This window comes from Panthera onca, chromosome A2 (genome assembly GCF_046562875.1).
Source record: "Panthera onca isolate mPanOnc1 chromosome A2, mPanOnc1 haplotype 2, whole genome shotgun sequence".
NCBI classification, from domain to species: domain Eukaryota; kingdom Metazoa; phylum Chordata; class Mammalia; order Carnivora; family Felidae; genus Panthera; species Panthera onca.
The window spans coordinates 138,944,362-138,960,462 of record NC_138340.1 but is presented as its reverse complement, the minus strand read 5'-3'; the positions used below and the strand labels follow the sequence as shown (position 1 = coordinate 138,960,462).

The window sequence follows — 16,101 nt, the reverse complement described above, 5'->3', positions numbered from 1 at the left end:
TATAAATCTTGACTAACAGAATGGTTTCTGCATGAATCATTATCTTCTGAAAGCTAAGGAATGATATCATAAGGAAAAAAATTACTATATGCACTTTCAGGAAATTAACCATCAGGAAAAGCAGACACTTTTTGACATATTTGGACTCTCAAAAACTGAGGTATTTTAACTCTTACATTTTGTCCTTCTGTTTCCCACATCCAATTTAGATTAGACAGGTTTCCTGACAAAGGTCATATCAAATTCTCCCCTATTTGGTTTGTAGGAATACAGTGGTTATCACTTTTAAAATGGAAATCTGTTTTGCTGATAGTAAAAGTCACATAATAATTTTAACATTTATAGTTGTATAAAGTCAAAAGTGAATTCCTCAGCATAGTTTACATTTAATAAAAATACTCCCAAAAATACAAGTAGTGTAATATTCTTAATAAAGGGTTTCTCTTCAATATATACAGACATAGTGAACTTTGGAAAAAGTAAATTGATATTATTCTTAAATGTCTATGCTGGTTGTTTAAAAGTATTGCAATCTATTGATCGGTTGTTGTAATAATTAGAATTGTCGTTCACTCTAATGTTCTTATGTAACATATAGTAAAGATTATATCTCTATATACTACATAGGATTTTGAGTGGTAGTCCAGAGACTAGTACTGTAGTTCAGGTTATTTGATTCAAAGCTTGAAACTCAAAATTTTCTATTTTTTCTTGTGTTTCTTGCCAAATCAAAGGCATTATCATTATACGATGACATTGATGCTTCTGCTCAGGAAAAATAATTGAACCAAGGCTCAAAATGATGTTAGGTAACAAGATTTAGCCTCACATAAATTTTCCCATGATCCTTCTTTCCCCTCAGAGAAATGACTACACATGACCATTAACACCAAAAAGTGGGGATAAAGGACCAAAACCCTATTTTTGGAAGATCCTGGCATGATTAGGTTGAGTTATGTCAAAAATAGTTTTGAAACACAATATATATGACACTAGCTGGAGAGATGGAATTGATAGTATGGGTTGGACCAAACTTTAAAACTGTGGAGAAAATTGGATTGTAGTGGTTATAACCTTCTAGCCGAGTGAGCTAATAAATACATCCGTATAGCTGCTTAGACTGAACTCACTTAAAAGTATTTCTCTAATACCGAGTTCAGCATCAAATCACTTTTGCTGCAAAACTCACTCACGTTCCATAATTCTTCAATTAGTGAAGCCCCTGACTGATTCCAGTTCCTGTAGCAGAAGAATATTCCCAGTGACTGGTATTCCTGACCCTAAATCTCAATTAACCAGTGACTTTGGCACATTTGTCTGACGTTCTAGACCATTCACTGCCTGGATCTCCACTTACATCCTTTACTTGATGATGACTTACTCTTGTCTCACATATGTAGATGGTCTGAATCCTAGACTCAGTTTTGCCCATGTATCACTCATTGTATCCCAGTTTCATTCTTCTTGCCTGTGTCCCCATCCCAGTCTCATACATGGCTCAAATAAAGATCTCATCTTTTGTTCCCATATTTATATTCCCAAGGTATAACCCAAATCTTTAATTTAACACTCCCCAGGCTGACTCCCAGGCATAATCTCTTGATTACCCATTAGAAAAAATGTCTATTTTTTCTTTTGCCCAGAATTCTTTGTATGCTCCATAATGACTCTGTTGTTGATAAAGTACCTCATTTCCATTTATACTGAATTTCTATTTAAAAAGTATTGTTAAATCTATCATTATCAAAAAAAGACTAAAGCACTCAGTTGTATATGGCATTGTTAGATGCTTTAAGAAAGTAAATTTGACAGCATAGGTTCCTGTCCTTCAGGAAGTTATTTTATGATGTAAAAAGGAGATACAGGCACACATATTTTAAAATAAGATTCTACATTAGTTGAGGGGAGTAATTTGTTATATTTATAGTCTAAGGGCTTTAGTAGGCCCCACCAGAGATGACGGATGATGATTCAGTATCATCCTATTTCAAGGAATTTATTAAATGTATCTATCAATGTTTTTATGAGGACAGTGATTCATAGCAGAGTAATAAAATAGAACTTTGCAATGAGTTCCTAAATCTGCCATACTGTCTATCATTATCCTCACTATGTTTCTCTTCCCCCCTTTCTCATGTTTCTCATGTTTGGAAAGTTTATTTCCTCAGTTAGTGGTTGCAGAATTTAAAATATGTGATTAAAAACAGCAATCTTACATATATATATTATATATATATATATACATACATATATATAATATACATATTATGGTTTAATATATATAATTATATATTATATTTTATAATTATATATTATAATATACTATGGTTTATATATAGAGAAATATATATTCTATATATAATAAAAATATTATATTTTATAATTATATATTATAACATATATATTATGGTTTCTTAGGTGCAAAGGAAAAGACTCATTCAATGTTATAGAGATGTTGGAGGACTAATATGGCTAGAGTTTCCCTAGCCTATCATTCTCCAGCCAATGTCACTGCCAGTAAAGCCAGGACCACAGGGAAGAACATACTTCTTTCCCCTCACCTAAGGCTTATATGGTAAATTAAAGTAACAGGCTGGCCTGAAAAGAATCAAATTAGTTACAGAGTGAGTAAGTCATAGGTTCCATTAATCAACAGGAAACAGATGAAAACTTCTGTTACTGTAACATGAAAAGGTCATCAAATCCTCTCCATAAAAAATAAGAATAAAACTAGAAAAAAATCTGACAAAAATAACCAAATGTCTTGAAATCAACCAAAGGCAGATAAATTGAGTTTTTATTCTTGACAAACTGCTAGAGCTTCAAGTAAGAGTAGCACAAGATTTCAAAGCAGCCATTATAAATATGTGCAAAAGAATTAAAGGCAATTATATTCAAAAAATAAAAATTAACATATAAGGAATTTCAATAGTGAAATAAAAATATAAAAGAAAACCAAACTGAAATTTAGATTTAAAAGTATAATGATTTAAATAGAAGTTTCACAAGATGGGTTTGATAGCAGATCAGATAATATAGGACGAGATAAAAACAGGAGTGGAAAGTAGGTAAACAAATTATCCAATTTAAAGAACAGTTAGAAAAGATTGAAGAAAAATGAAAAAAGTCTCAGAAACCTGTTGGATTCCATGAAGCACATAAATATACCTGTAATTGCAACTCCAGGAGGAGAGAATAAAAAAAAAACAAAACAACAGAATAAATATTTAAAGAAATGATGCCTGAAAACATCCTTAATTTGTTGGAAACCATTAATGTACACATTAAACTAGCTCATCACACTCTAAGTTTTATAAACACAAAGACATCCACACATCATAGTAAGCTACTGAAAGCTAGACACAAAAAGAAAATCTTGAAGGCAGCAATAACAAAATAACTCATCATGTGCAAGGAACAGCCATATGATTAACAGCTGACTTCTCATCAGAAACCATAGAAATCAGAAGGCAGTAAAACGACATAGGTGAAGTATTCAAAGAAGACAAACTGGTTAAAAAAAAAAAAGACAAACTGCTCATGGATTAGTAGTTTCAATAATGGTAATATGGCAATTCCTTTCAAAGAGAAATGAAGATTCAGTTAAGTCCTTATCAAAGTCCCATCCAATTTTTTAAATAAATTAACAAGCTAAAATCAAAACTTATATGAACACTCAAAGTACTTAAAGCAATTTCGAAAAAGTAGAATAAAGAAAAAGAACTCGTTACCTAACTTCAAAACTTCCTATGAAGCTACAGCCATCAAAACAGAATTGTATTGTTATGAGGGTAAGAATACAGATCATTGTAATAGAATAGAGAATCTAGAAATGAACCTACACATTCATGGTCAATTGGATTTTGATGTAGGTGCTAAGCTGATTCAATGGAGAAAGGATTATTTTTTCAACAAAACATGCTATCACAGATATTCATTGTAAAAAGTGAACTTAGTACATTTCAAGCACCATAATAAATTTTTACTCAAAATGAATCATAGACATTAGTTAAAACTATAAAACTCCTAGAAGGAAACATTGAAGAAAAATTTTTGACCTTGAGTTAGTCAAAGATTTTTTAGATAGGGCACCAAGAACATAAGGTTCCACAGACGACAAAATCAAGGAGTTAGATCTTCCAAAATTTAAAATGTTTGCTATTCTAAAGACTTTATTAAGAAAATAAAAAGGGTGGCTCAGTCAGTTACATGTCCAACTTCGGCTCAGGTCATGATCTCATGGTTCATGAGTTTGAGCCCCCATTAGGCTGTCAGCACAGAGCCGGCTTCAGATCCTCTTTCTCCTTCTCTCTCTACCCCTCCCCCACTCATTCTCTCTCTCTTTCTCTCAAAAATACTAAAAATTTTTTTAAAAAGAGAAAGACAAGTCAGTCTGGGAGAAATTGTTTGCAAATCGCATATTTGATAAAGACTTGTATCTGAAATATATAAAGAGCACATCAATTAATAATAACAAAAAAGGGGGGGTGTGTCTGGGTGGCTCAGTCAGACTCTTGATTTCAGCTCAGGTCATGATCTCATAGTTCCTAGGATCGAGCCCCACGTCAGGCTCTGTGATGACAGTAAGAAGCCTGCTTGGGATTCTCTTTCTCCTTGGCTCTCTGTCTCTCCCCTGTGTATGTGCTCTCTCTCTCTCGAAATAAATAAATAAACATTTTTTTAATAACAAAAAAACCAATGAAAATCAACAAGGTATTTAAATAGACATTTTATCAAAAAATATACATGAGGTTAATAAGCAAATGAAAATATGTTCAATCTCATTAGTCACTAAATGACAAAATGACAATGAAGTCAGAATGGGTCTGGCAGCCATTCAAAAAGATTGACAATACCAAGTGTTAGGATGTTGTGATAGGCAGAGTAATGACCTCTGCACCCCTAGGGATGTTCTTGCCTAATCCCCCAAACCTGCAGATATGTTACGTTGTGTGGCAAAAGAGACTTTACAGATACGGACAAGTTAAGGATCTTAAAATGGGAAAATTATCCTGGGTCAAGGTGGGCCCAATATAATCACAAATGTCCTTATAAGAAGGAGGTGGGAGGGTTAGAGTCAAAGAGTAGTGATAACAGAAGGAGAGGTTGGAATGATGTGAGTCCAGGAGCCAAGGAACATGGGCAGCCTGACAAGGAACACATTTTCACCTGGAGCCTACAGAAGGAAGGCAGCTTTGCTGACACCTTGATTTTAGCCTCATAAGACTCATTTCATCTTCTGACCTCCAGAACTGTAAGATAATACGTCTGTGTTGTGGAAAGCCACTAAGTTTATGGTAATTTGCTATGGTAGTAATAGGAAGCTAATATACATGTGGTAAAACTAATTTGAAATGGGAATTTCTAATTCCCATTTCTAGTTCTTAATGGGAATATAAATTGAGTCATTTTGAGAAAAGTTTGATAGTTACAACCCATAAATTTCACTCTTCAGTATCTACCAAAGAGCAGTGGTAACATATGTCCAAGTCTTTGGACCTGTGCACAAATGTTCGGCACTGCATTATTCATCGTGGCCAAAAACTAGGGAAAAATATCCAAACATCCTTCAGTTTGTGAAAGGATAAACACAATACGGTATAATGACTGCAGTATAACCATTATAAAGTGGAATAATAGCAGTGAAGAAGAAACTGACCATATGGCCACAGACTGAACTTCAAAAATCATGTTAAGTAAAAGAAGGCAGACCCCCAAATCTATATGCTGCATGATTCCATTTGCATACAATTTCTAGAAGAGTCAAATCCAAACTCTGTACAAAGAAAACAACCTTTGCCTGGTAATTGGAGCTGCAATTGATTGTAAACAAGTACAAAGGATCTTCTAAGTGGTGATGAAAGTGTTCTGCAATGTGGCTGTGATTATTGTTGTACAAGTGTATAACCTTACCAAGAATTATCAAACTGTGTATTTACAGTGGGAGAATTGTTTGGTATATAATAGCTCTATAAAGCCATTAAAAGTGAAAAAAAAAGAAACAGAAAAATAGATTGTTAAATTCTTGCTCCAAAATTTTTAAATATAATTTATTGTCAAATTGGTTTCCATACAACACCCAGTGCTCATCCCAACAAGTTCCATCCTCAGTGCCCATCACCCACTTTCCCCTCTCCCCAACCCCCATCAATCCTGTTTGTTCTCTGTATTTAAGAGTCTCTTATGGTTTGCCTCCCTCCCTCTTTGTTTGTAACTATTTTTTCCCCTTCCCTTCTCCCATGATCTTCTGATAAGTTTCTCAAGATCCACATATGAGTGAAAACATATGGTATCTGTCTTTCTCTGACTGACTTATTTCACTTAGCATAATACCCTCCAGTTCCATCCATGTTGCTACATATGGCCAGATTTCATTTTTTCTCATTGCCAAGTAGTATTCCATTGTATATAGAAACCACATCTTCTTTATCCATTCATCACAGATGGCCAACAGACACATGAAGTGATGATCTCGCTCCAAAATTTAAAAAGGAGCTCCTATTCAGAAGAGATTGCATGAGAAAATTCCTAAACCATGTTTTTCTCCTTAATTATGGCTTAGGTGTATTACATTTATTCCTGTATTTACATACTGGTTGTCTGCTTTTCTCATCTTATGAGAAAGTGAACTTCTTGAAAACAAAATAATAGTTAATATTGAATCTATACCACCTTCCCCTCTCCAGGAATCTTCCATATGTCTGGAACACATTTGCTGAACCACTGAGTAAGCAATGCTCCCAGCTCACATACTAGCATCTGTTCTAACTACATAGGGGAAACATCCTTCCTCATGAATTTTCTCGACGTTAACCCTTAGTGTCATTCTAGATTTTAGATACTGTTTTATTGAAGCTTCTGTGAGCACACAAGGAGGAAAGAGTTGGGGCAGGGAGAGTTTATCCTTTTTTTGCAGAAGGAATTCTGTTCCTCCATTTTTCAAAAAGCACATTATCACTCTTAGATTTTCTTCAAAATGTTTCACTTTGTATCATTTTATTCCCCCCCCCTTTATTGTGTGTGGTTTTTTTCTAGCTTTTCTCTTCTAATAATACCCCTTCCTTTGAAAGGAAAGTTACCATATGACCAGGCATTCAAGGTCATAGTTGGAGAATTTTCCCCATCCAGTACTTCCTGCCCTAAATTTATTTCATCAAGATTCCAAATAGAATCATTTAATCTATTCCTTTTTTTTATTATCCATAAAAAAAGTCTTGATGGTCACATCTAAATCAGCCATGTGGTAAGTCATATCAATTTTTAAATGATCCGAAGTGAATGAATTGGTTAAAATGAAATTGATGCACGTCAGCATGTATTGGTACTATCAATTGCCATCAAGCAGCTTTTTAAAAAATGACAACTGGGGGTTCCTGGGTGGCTCAGTCGGTTAAGCGTCCGACTCTTGATTTCAGCTCAAGTCATGATCTAATGGTTCTTGAAATCGAGCCCCACATTGGGCTCTGCGCTGACAGCACAGAGCCTGCTTCGGATTCTGTCTCTCAGTCCTCTCTCTCTGCCTCTCCCCATGCTGGCTGGCTCTCCCTCTGTCTCAAAATAAATAAATAAACATTACAGTAAAATAAAACAGAATAGAATAAAATAAAATAAAATAAAAAATAAAAAAATGACAACTGTCCAGTCCTGCAAGCGATATATTTGGGGATGCTAGATATTCAGTCTTTTTCTTTTTTTAAGCTTTTATTTAAGATCCTGTTAGTTAACATACAGAGTGACATTAGTTTCAGGTGTACAATATAGTGATTCAACACTTCCATACAACACCCAATGCCCATCACAGCAAGTGCCCTCCTTAATCCCCATCATCCCATTTCACCCATACCCACCCACCTCCTCTCTGGTAACCATCAGTTGATTTTCTGTAGTTAAGTATTCAGTCTTTTTCGATCAGCATGATTCAGTGTGCTCCAACCTCCTGGTAAGTAGTGTGCAAGATTCAGGAGACTCAAAATTGGAAGAAAAAGTCCCCCAACCTTGGAGAAGCTCTCATTCAACTAGAAACAGACATGGTAAAACTAATTTGCTTTACAGTGTGATCAGAGCTGTAATGTGGTATAAACAAATGCTGGAACAATTTAGAGATGATGGAATATGTTTTCCTTGTTTCTTCTACTGATCCGCCTCAAAACTCCACAAATTTTAACCAAAATTTTTTCATGCTTTCTTTGAAACTGAGCAGAAATCAAGAGAAGGATTATCATAAATGTACCCCAGCAGGATGCTGTTTATGTTTATGGCAGTAGCAGCTGTATATCCTTATTTTATCTGTATCTATATTTGTCTATATCTATCTATAGGTAAATATTTTTTTATCATACCTCAAACAATATCAACATTTATGTTATTTATTTATGTTCACATAACATATGTTATTATATATATACACATACATATACACACATAATATATCCTTATAATACATAGTATGGTACATATAAATATAGTACATATACATCCTCAGGTTCTATAATGTGAAAATATCTGAAAAAGAATGGCTGGGCTCAAATCACTCAGATTGGTGTCAGTTTTTTCATTAAGAGAGACTATTCAGGAACTATTGGATAAAAAAAGTGATTGAATGCAAGTATCTACTTTTATTTCCTCCTAATCCCATGGAAACAATAATAAAGGGACTTTTAGCAGGTATATACTCACAAAGATGTGAAGAACAGAAGAAAAAGGAACAGCAACAAAATTTTGGAAGGCCTAGAGAAGTTGAATAAGTAGATTTAGCAAACTCTTCAAAAATGAATTTTAGGGACGCCTGGGTGGCTCAGTCGGTTGAGCGACCGACTTCGGCTCAGGTCATGATCTCACGGTTTGTGGGTTCAAGCCCTGCGTCGGGCTCTGTGCTGACAGCTTGGAGCCTGGAGCCTGCTTCCGATTCTGTGTCTCCCTCTCTCTCTGCCCCTCCTCCACTCACACTCTGTCTCTCTGTCTCAGAAATAAACATTAAAAAAAATAAAAAAAAATGAATTCTAAACTGGCTATAAGGAGAGCCAAGAACAATCTTTGAATCCTTTAAAGTTTTAGGAATTAGTGATACCATCCTCTGAAAGTGGAAAATGGTTAGGAGTCTATGTGAGTAATACATAGGTCCTCACATCCGTCATCTCCAGCAAAGTAAATAAATAAGCAAATAAATAGTTGAATTTTATTTTCAAATATAGGCTCTTTAGACTGCCAAACATGAGAAAAAATAACAGCTATACTTGCATAGAACTTACTGTGTTCCCGGTATTTTGTAAGCATTTACATTTATTGACTCATTTCAACCTTACCCCAGCCCTATGATAAACATGTAATTATCCCCCAAATTACTCATGCAAACAGATAGAACCAAAAAGAGGAGTAATAGGTGACTGTCAACATACTGGGATTCTGAGACAAATGTCCCCTCCCATCCAACCCCCTTTCCTCTCTAAGACTCAATAATGCAGCAAAAGCTCCACTCTCTAGACAGGAGATGGAAAGACTCTTCTCTGAGGATCCTGATACAGTCGGTGGGAAAAACTTAAGAGCTATTGAAATCAGGGTTTTCCCAACTACGTGGTCCAGCCAGTTGCCTGCAGTAAAACCCGCTGTTTCCCACCATAAACTCAGGGTCTCCAATCAACTCCTTAGTACCCTATCAGTAAATATAAACAAATAGATGAGGATTATCAGGCATGAGGAAAACTGCTGAAATGAAAGTTTGAGAAGCAAATAAGCAAATTTTTTTAAAAAATGATTTTAAAAATCAATTAGAGAATAAAGGTCTTGCAGATATAAGGAGACAAAATAATCCCCACAACTCATTTATTACCTATCCATCAATAGGTGATAAAAGATATTTTAATCATGAAACGATAATACTATTTTAAAAAGTAATACTCAGACAAATAAAGAGGCATTTAAAATGTATCTATATATTTTTTAAATAAATAAAAACTCAATAGAAAGGTTGGGATATAAAAATGTAGGAAATCCAACTTAAGGGTACATGACAACTAAATAAAACCTGGATGGGATCCTGGGACATGAAAAGGGCATTAAGTAAAAACTAAGGAAGTCTGAATAAAGTATGGACTTTAGTTAACAATAATGCACCAATATTGGCTTATTATTATAACAAATGCGCCATACTAATATAAAATATTTATAATAGTGGAATATGGAATATATGGGGTATACTGGAAAAAAATAAGAAATCTTTTAAGAAATGATGCTAACAAATAATACTATGAACTGTAAGAACAGAGATAAGAAAATCTGACAACCAGTTCAGAAAGTCAAACATTTATATAATAGGAAGACCCAAAAGAGAACAGATTGAAAAGGAAATAAATTAGAAATGAAATAATTCAAACAAATTTCCAGCTATGTGGTCCATGTAACTTTTCAGACTGTTAGAGCCCACTAGTTGAGCTATATGGATGAAAACAGACCCACACCGAAACATATAATTTGAAAATTTTGGAGAACTTCAGACAAAGATAAGAGCTAAGCTTTTGAAAAGGAAGATGAATCCTTTGAGTCCAGTAATGGACTGGGAATCAGAATATCTTTAAACTTCTCGGCATCAACCTCAGAAGCTAGAAGGCACCAAAGCATGCTCAGGATAGAATAAAGATATTTTCAGGAAAGCAAATTTCAGAAAATTTACCTCCTGTGAATTCTATCTCAGGAAGCTCCTGAAATGTGCCCTACCAAAATGAGAGAGTGAACAAGTACAGAGAAAAGAATGCAATGTGGAGAATAGGAGAGCCAATAGGAGACATGAAGAGGGGTCTGGTATAAGAAAGGTGCACTGAACACAGGGGCACCCAGTCTCATTTGGAGCATGTCAGAAGGTTCCTGAAGTGATGTCTTCAGGAAGATAAAATTGACAGAATACCTGACACTGAATGCATTTAGAGCAGAGTGAGACATTTGCTGAGGAGATTGGGGTTGAAACAGGGAAAAGTCCCTAGAAATCCGAACAAAGAGTTAGTAACAGAACATAATAAACCATAAATACCGGGGAACAAAAGATGTGCAGGAAAGACAAAAATGATCATGGCTTACCAAATGGCTTTAAGGAAATTGTATTTGCATTGTTATGCTCATATAAACACAAAATATTTATCTAAAATTAAAATTAAACCGAGGAATGTCTACCATTAGGAGGTAAGGGCAAGGAAAGCAAAGACAGTTAAAACCTTCTTTCTTTTCCAAGACAGAAGTTAATGAGCCCAGCCTAAAACTAAAACACCACAAAATGACAAAGCAAGCATGTTATTTAGGAATGTGGAGCTAAACACCAAAATAATTACTTAAATGGGTGAAGGAGAGATAGGTGTTTTGGGGTAGGGGGATTCTGTTGTTATTTTTAATAAAACGTTTTTTTTTATAAAACTTGCAAAGTATTTGACCCTTAACCTATGTCTTTGTGTAACTATGACAAAAATAATAATTTAACAAAAAACAAAAAAAAGAAGCTCTGTGATATCCATGCTGTTCATTTGTCATTTGATTTATTCTTGATATTGCCTATTCTTTCTAATGAGAGGAAAAGCCTACTGATTTTTTTTTCTTCATCATTCTTAACTAGCTTAAAGGGATTATTGAATTTTAGGAACTTGAAGTATGGTGCTAGCTATAATAGAGATTTAAAATTCATTCCTAAACAGTTATATATATGTGGGAAGATTTCAAGTGACAGATATTAATAATCCAACAACCTGCAGGAGAAAAAAAGTACCAAGATTTTGATGTCCCCAAGAGATGCTGAAGGTCACAAACTAACTATATAAATATCTAGTGTACTGATGCTTTGATACCAAAACTCTACCTCTTAAAATCTTTTACTTCTGGAAGCTATCTGGGGGTCAGGGGAGGAGGGACACATACAGTAGGAGAAGATAATGAGAGAATGAAAAAGAGCAGTCAACCTAAAAATCCACAAGGAACCCAATGAAGACAGTACCTTCACTATTTATGGTCACTTGTTGGGCTAGGAAACATTTAATTTGTATTCAGAATGATTTGTTTATCCTGAAATCAAGCTGCAAAAACTCCTTACCTATCCAAAGCCTCAAGTATATGTCATAAAACCAATCAATTTACGGCAAAGGGATGGTAGTAAGTTTAGACAAAGAAAGTCGAAGATGACTTCCAGAATTCTTGCAGCAAAGTCACTGAGTGCTCTAGCCTGAGTGTGTCCGCCAAATTCACTTGCTTTAATCCTAACACCCAGTGTGATGGAGGTAGGAGGTCGGGCTTTTGGGAGGTGATTAGGTGATGATGTGGAGCCCTCATGAATGGGAGTAGTGCCCCCAGATGCCCCCCAGAGATCCTGTCCCTTTCTGCCATGTGAGGTTACAGTGAAAAGACTGCTCCCCGGAAGAGGGTCCTCACCTGATCGTGCAGGCATGTTTATCTTAGACTTTCAGCTTCAGAGCTGTGAGAATAAATTTTTGTTGTTTGTAAGCCAACCAAGCTATGGTTTTCTGTTATAGCAGCCCAGTTGGACTAAGATACTGGGACTTTATATCAGTGGAGATATTATTCAGTGCACTGAAAAATAATTAAAGGCAGGTGGGACTCTGGCCTTACATAAAAAGCCATTATAAGTATCAAGAATACCTTAAGAACATGATCTTGCAATACACTGATATGTGCACTACAAAATGTCACTATTCTCTCTCATTTGTAATCTGACACCGATACATGAGCAAGAGAGTGAAAGGGCATCTCAGGTAAACCATTGAATAACACATATTATTGATGGTGTTGTATTTATATTGTGTGTGATCAGAATACAGCATTTCAGGGAGGAGAAAAATAAGCACTAAAACATTGCCATACATACCTTTTGATCCAACAGGTTCACCACTAGGAATCTTTCCCCCCCCAATCCCACCTATGTACAAAGATTTTCAGAAGGATGTACACTGCAGTATTTTATATATGAGTGGAAATAGGGAAGCATTTAAAATGCCAAATGGTACATCTGAATTAAGGAATATTAAAAATCCATCTAAATATACACACACAATCTTGAATGTATATATGGTAATACAACCATATTTTTTAATGAAACAATTTTTAAATGTTACTGTGATCCCATTTATATTTTTAAAAGATATGCATGTATGTACAATATGTATTCAATGCATAGAATGGGCCCTAGAAGAATAAACACCCCTTGTTGGTAGTGATTACATCTGGGAGGATTATTTGAAAAGGACCATATGGAGTAGTGTGGTTAAGGGAACAGTAGCCCCTCCTTATCTGCAAGGAACACGTTTCAAGACACCCAGTGGGTGACTGTAACTATAAGTAGTATCAAACCCTGTATATGTTTCTTCCTATAGGTACACACCTGTGATAAAGTTTAATTTATATATTAGGCACAGTAAGACGTTAACAGCAGTAAGCAATAATAAAATAGAACAATTATGCCCATATACTCTAATAACAGTTAATGTGAATGTTGTCTCTCTCTCAAAATACCTTATCGCACTGCACTCACTCTTCTTATTGTGATGTGACGATACAACGCCTATGTGATGAGATACTAGTTGGTGAATGACACAGCATTAGGCTACCACTGATCATCTGACCATATGTCAGCAGGAGGATCATCTGCTTCTGGATGGCAGTTGACTGTGGGTAACTGAAACTGTGGATACGTGGGGACTGCTGTATAGATTGTGGTGTAGACCTCCTAAATTTGGATCTTGACCACTTAGTGTATGTCCTCTCTAGATCCTTCAGTTTCCTCATCTGTAAAGTGTATGAATGCATGTGAATATTGCTTAGAATAGAGTTGGCACTTAATAAATATTACATAAGTTAGCAATCATGAAACAAATGTTCATCATTATAATTAAGAGTTTTAGTTTTTAGTCTGTAACTGCTGTTTTGTTTAACTCTTGTGCAATACACCAATGCATTTTTTTTTATTTTTTAATGTTCATCCATCTTTGAGAGAGAGAGAGAGAGAGAGAGATGGACAGATGTGAGTCAGGAGGGTCAGAGAGAGAGGGAGACACAGAATCTGAAGCAAGCTCCAGGCTCTGAGGTGTCAGTACAGAGCCCAACATGGGGCTTGAACTCACAAACCACGAGGTCATGGCCTCAGCTGAAGTCAGACGCCCTACCGACTCAGCCACCCAGGTGCCCCTATTTTATGATCTAAAATAAGGAAGACCAAATCCAGAAAATTTAATGTTATTGCTGTAGTGGTGATAAAACTGTATAAAGACGTTAGGGCGTTCAGTTCCAAGACCTCCTGCTCCTTCACTGCTAAATGAACTAGACTACTCAGAGTAAACAATTACCCCTCTACTATCTCAAGGGCAAGGAATAACAGCTCTTTCTCTTTAACGAATCCTACGGTGCTGTGTACCCAGCGGGTGTGCACTAAATGTTTGCGGGTAATGATAATGGTGAGGATGCTGACAGCTGTGACAGACTATAAAACTTAATTTAAAAGCCATCAAGAAAATGTAACACAAAATACATTCCTGAATTTTGTCTGTATGGGAAACAAATTCGGTTTGATTATTAATAAAGTAATTTAGAGTACATGGTATTATTGATTATTTTGGTAGCATCCTGAGTCTTGCTCATTAGCATGACCTAATTATTATTTCAAAGGAGTCAAAGAGCATAGCAAGGTCCATTTCTATCATTTTAGTATTAAAACTTGGTTTCCTGTAAGGACTTTATAAATTAAATGCACAAAATGGATGTTAGCAACTAAATTATCTTTAATCCCTGCAGCAAGATTTGCAGTAGTATGACTGTTTTCTGTTTCCTTAAATTGCAATGTTACTTTGTTTCTACAATGACATACTCCTCTTCTATGTGTTTAAGTAGCTCATGCATGGAAAGAATTACTTTATTGGAAAGATGATGATGTGTGTCCATTCTAGCTCCATCCCAGTTTCGGGGGGTGAGGCTCTAACCATTTATTAATAGGTGGCACACTGCCTCTCTTCTGCAATCACTGAAGCATCAGCCAGGCAGTATATCAATGGCATTTACCCCGCCAATCAGCAGATCTGAAACTAATCTTTATTAATGGATCTCTATCTCCTTGAGGCTGATATGATGGTGACTTGAGTGATTGGAAGAGATTCTACAGGGCAGATGCACTGCAAGGAACAAGAGCCAGGACTACGGGGCATAGGTGACCTCCTATGGTGGTGGGAGATTCTATAATCCCCTCCATGGCTATAACCATTGGCATCCTGCCAGGAAAGAAAAGCTACACTAGTTATCTGAACAGAGAGATTTAATACAAATAATTGTGAACTAGTAACAGGATATTAACTACCTACAGAGGCAAGGAGAACTCTCAAGATTACAGGAATAACCGATATAGGGAGTAGCTACCACAATACCCAGGAAGGAAATAACTGAGAAGAGAGCCCTATCCATGGTGGAGAATTTGACCTCATTGGAAACGGTGCCCATGTGGCCCACTAGATGGCAGAGAATTTTGCTGAACGGCCTCAGCATGGCCTGGCACCCAGGGTTCCACTCAACAATAAGCTGCCACTGGAGCTTTAATTAGCCTCTTTGGAAAGTCAGCCAGGGTACCAGCAAGGACTGAAAACTTGCATGGAAGCCACTTACCGGGGTGATGGAGAGTTTTGCAAAAAATCCACCCTCTGGGCACAAAAAAGTGCCCATGAAGCTTTCCAATAGGAAAGCCAAGCACGGAGTGCCTTCCTAACTCGCTGGATGGCCACTGACTGGAGTGGTGGGAAGATTCACTGGGGAGGTGACTGCCACTTGCAGCTGCACACTGAAAGACACAGAAAAAACAAGCAAACAAAACCAAAAACACACCATATCCAGGACAAGAAGCACCCTGCCTCCTCATTGTTCCTCCAGGGCTCTCTATTTGCAACGCCAATAGTGCACTTGCTGGCAAAGAAGTATTTGCAAGTTTGAGTTTCAGTACCACAAAGCAGGGTGGAGAAGGGTGGGCTTGGGGCTCAGAGGCAATACTTTAACAACTGGGGCAGTAGCCAAGCCTGGAATATTGAAACTTGGTTTTATTAAAGGACGTTATAGAAACAACCTCCCTATTTTCTTGACCAT

The 16,101-nt window shown here is 36.1% G+C and overlaps 1 long non-coding RNA gene across 2 annotated transcripts in view; it reads left to right on the top strand.

The window, feature by feature from the left end:
• The window catches only part of LOC132679445 (uncharacterized), a 265,049-nt gene that overhangs the window by 166,521 nt on the left and 82,427 nt on the right, over window positions 1-16,101 (top strand). The window lies entirely within an intron of this gene.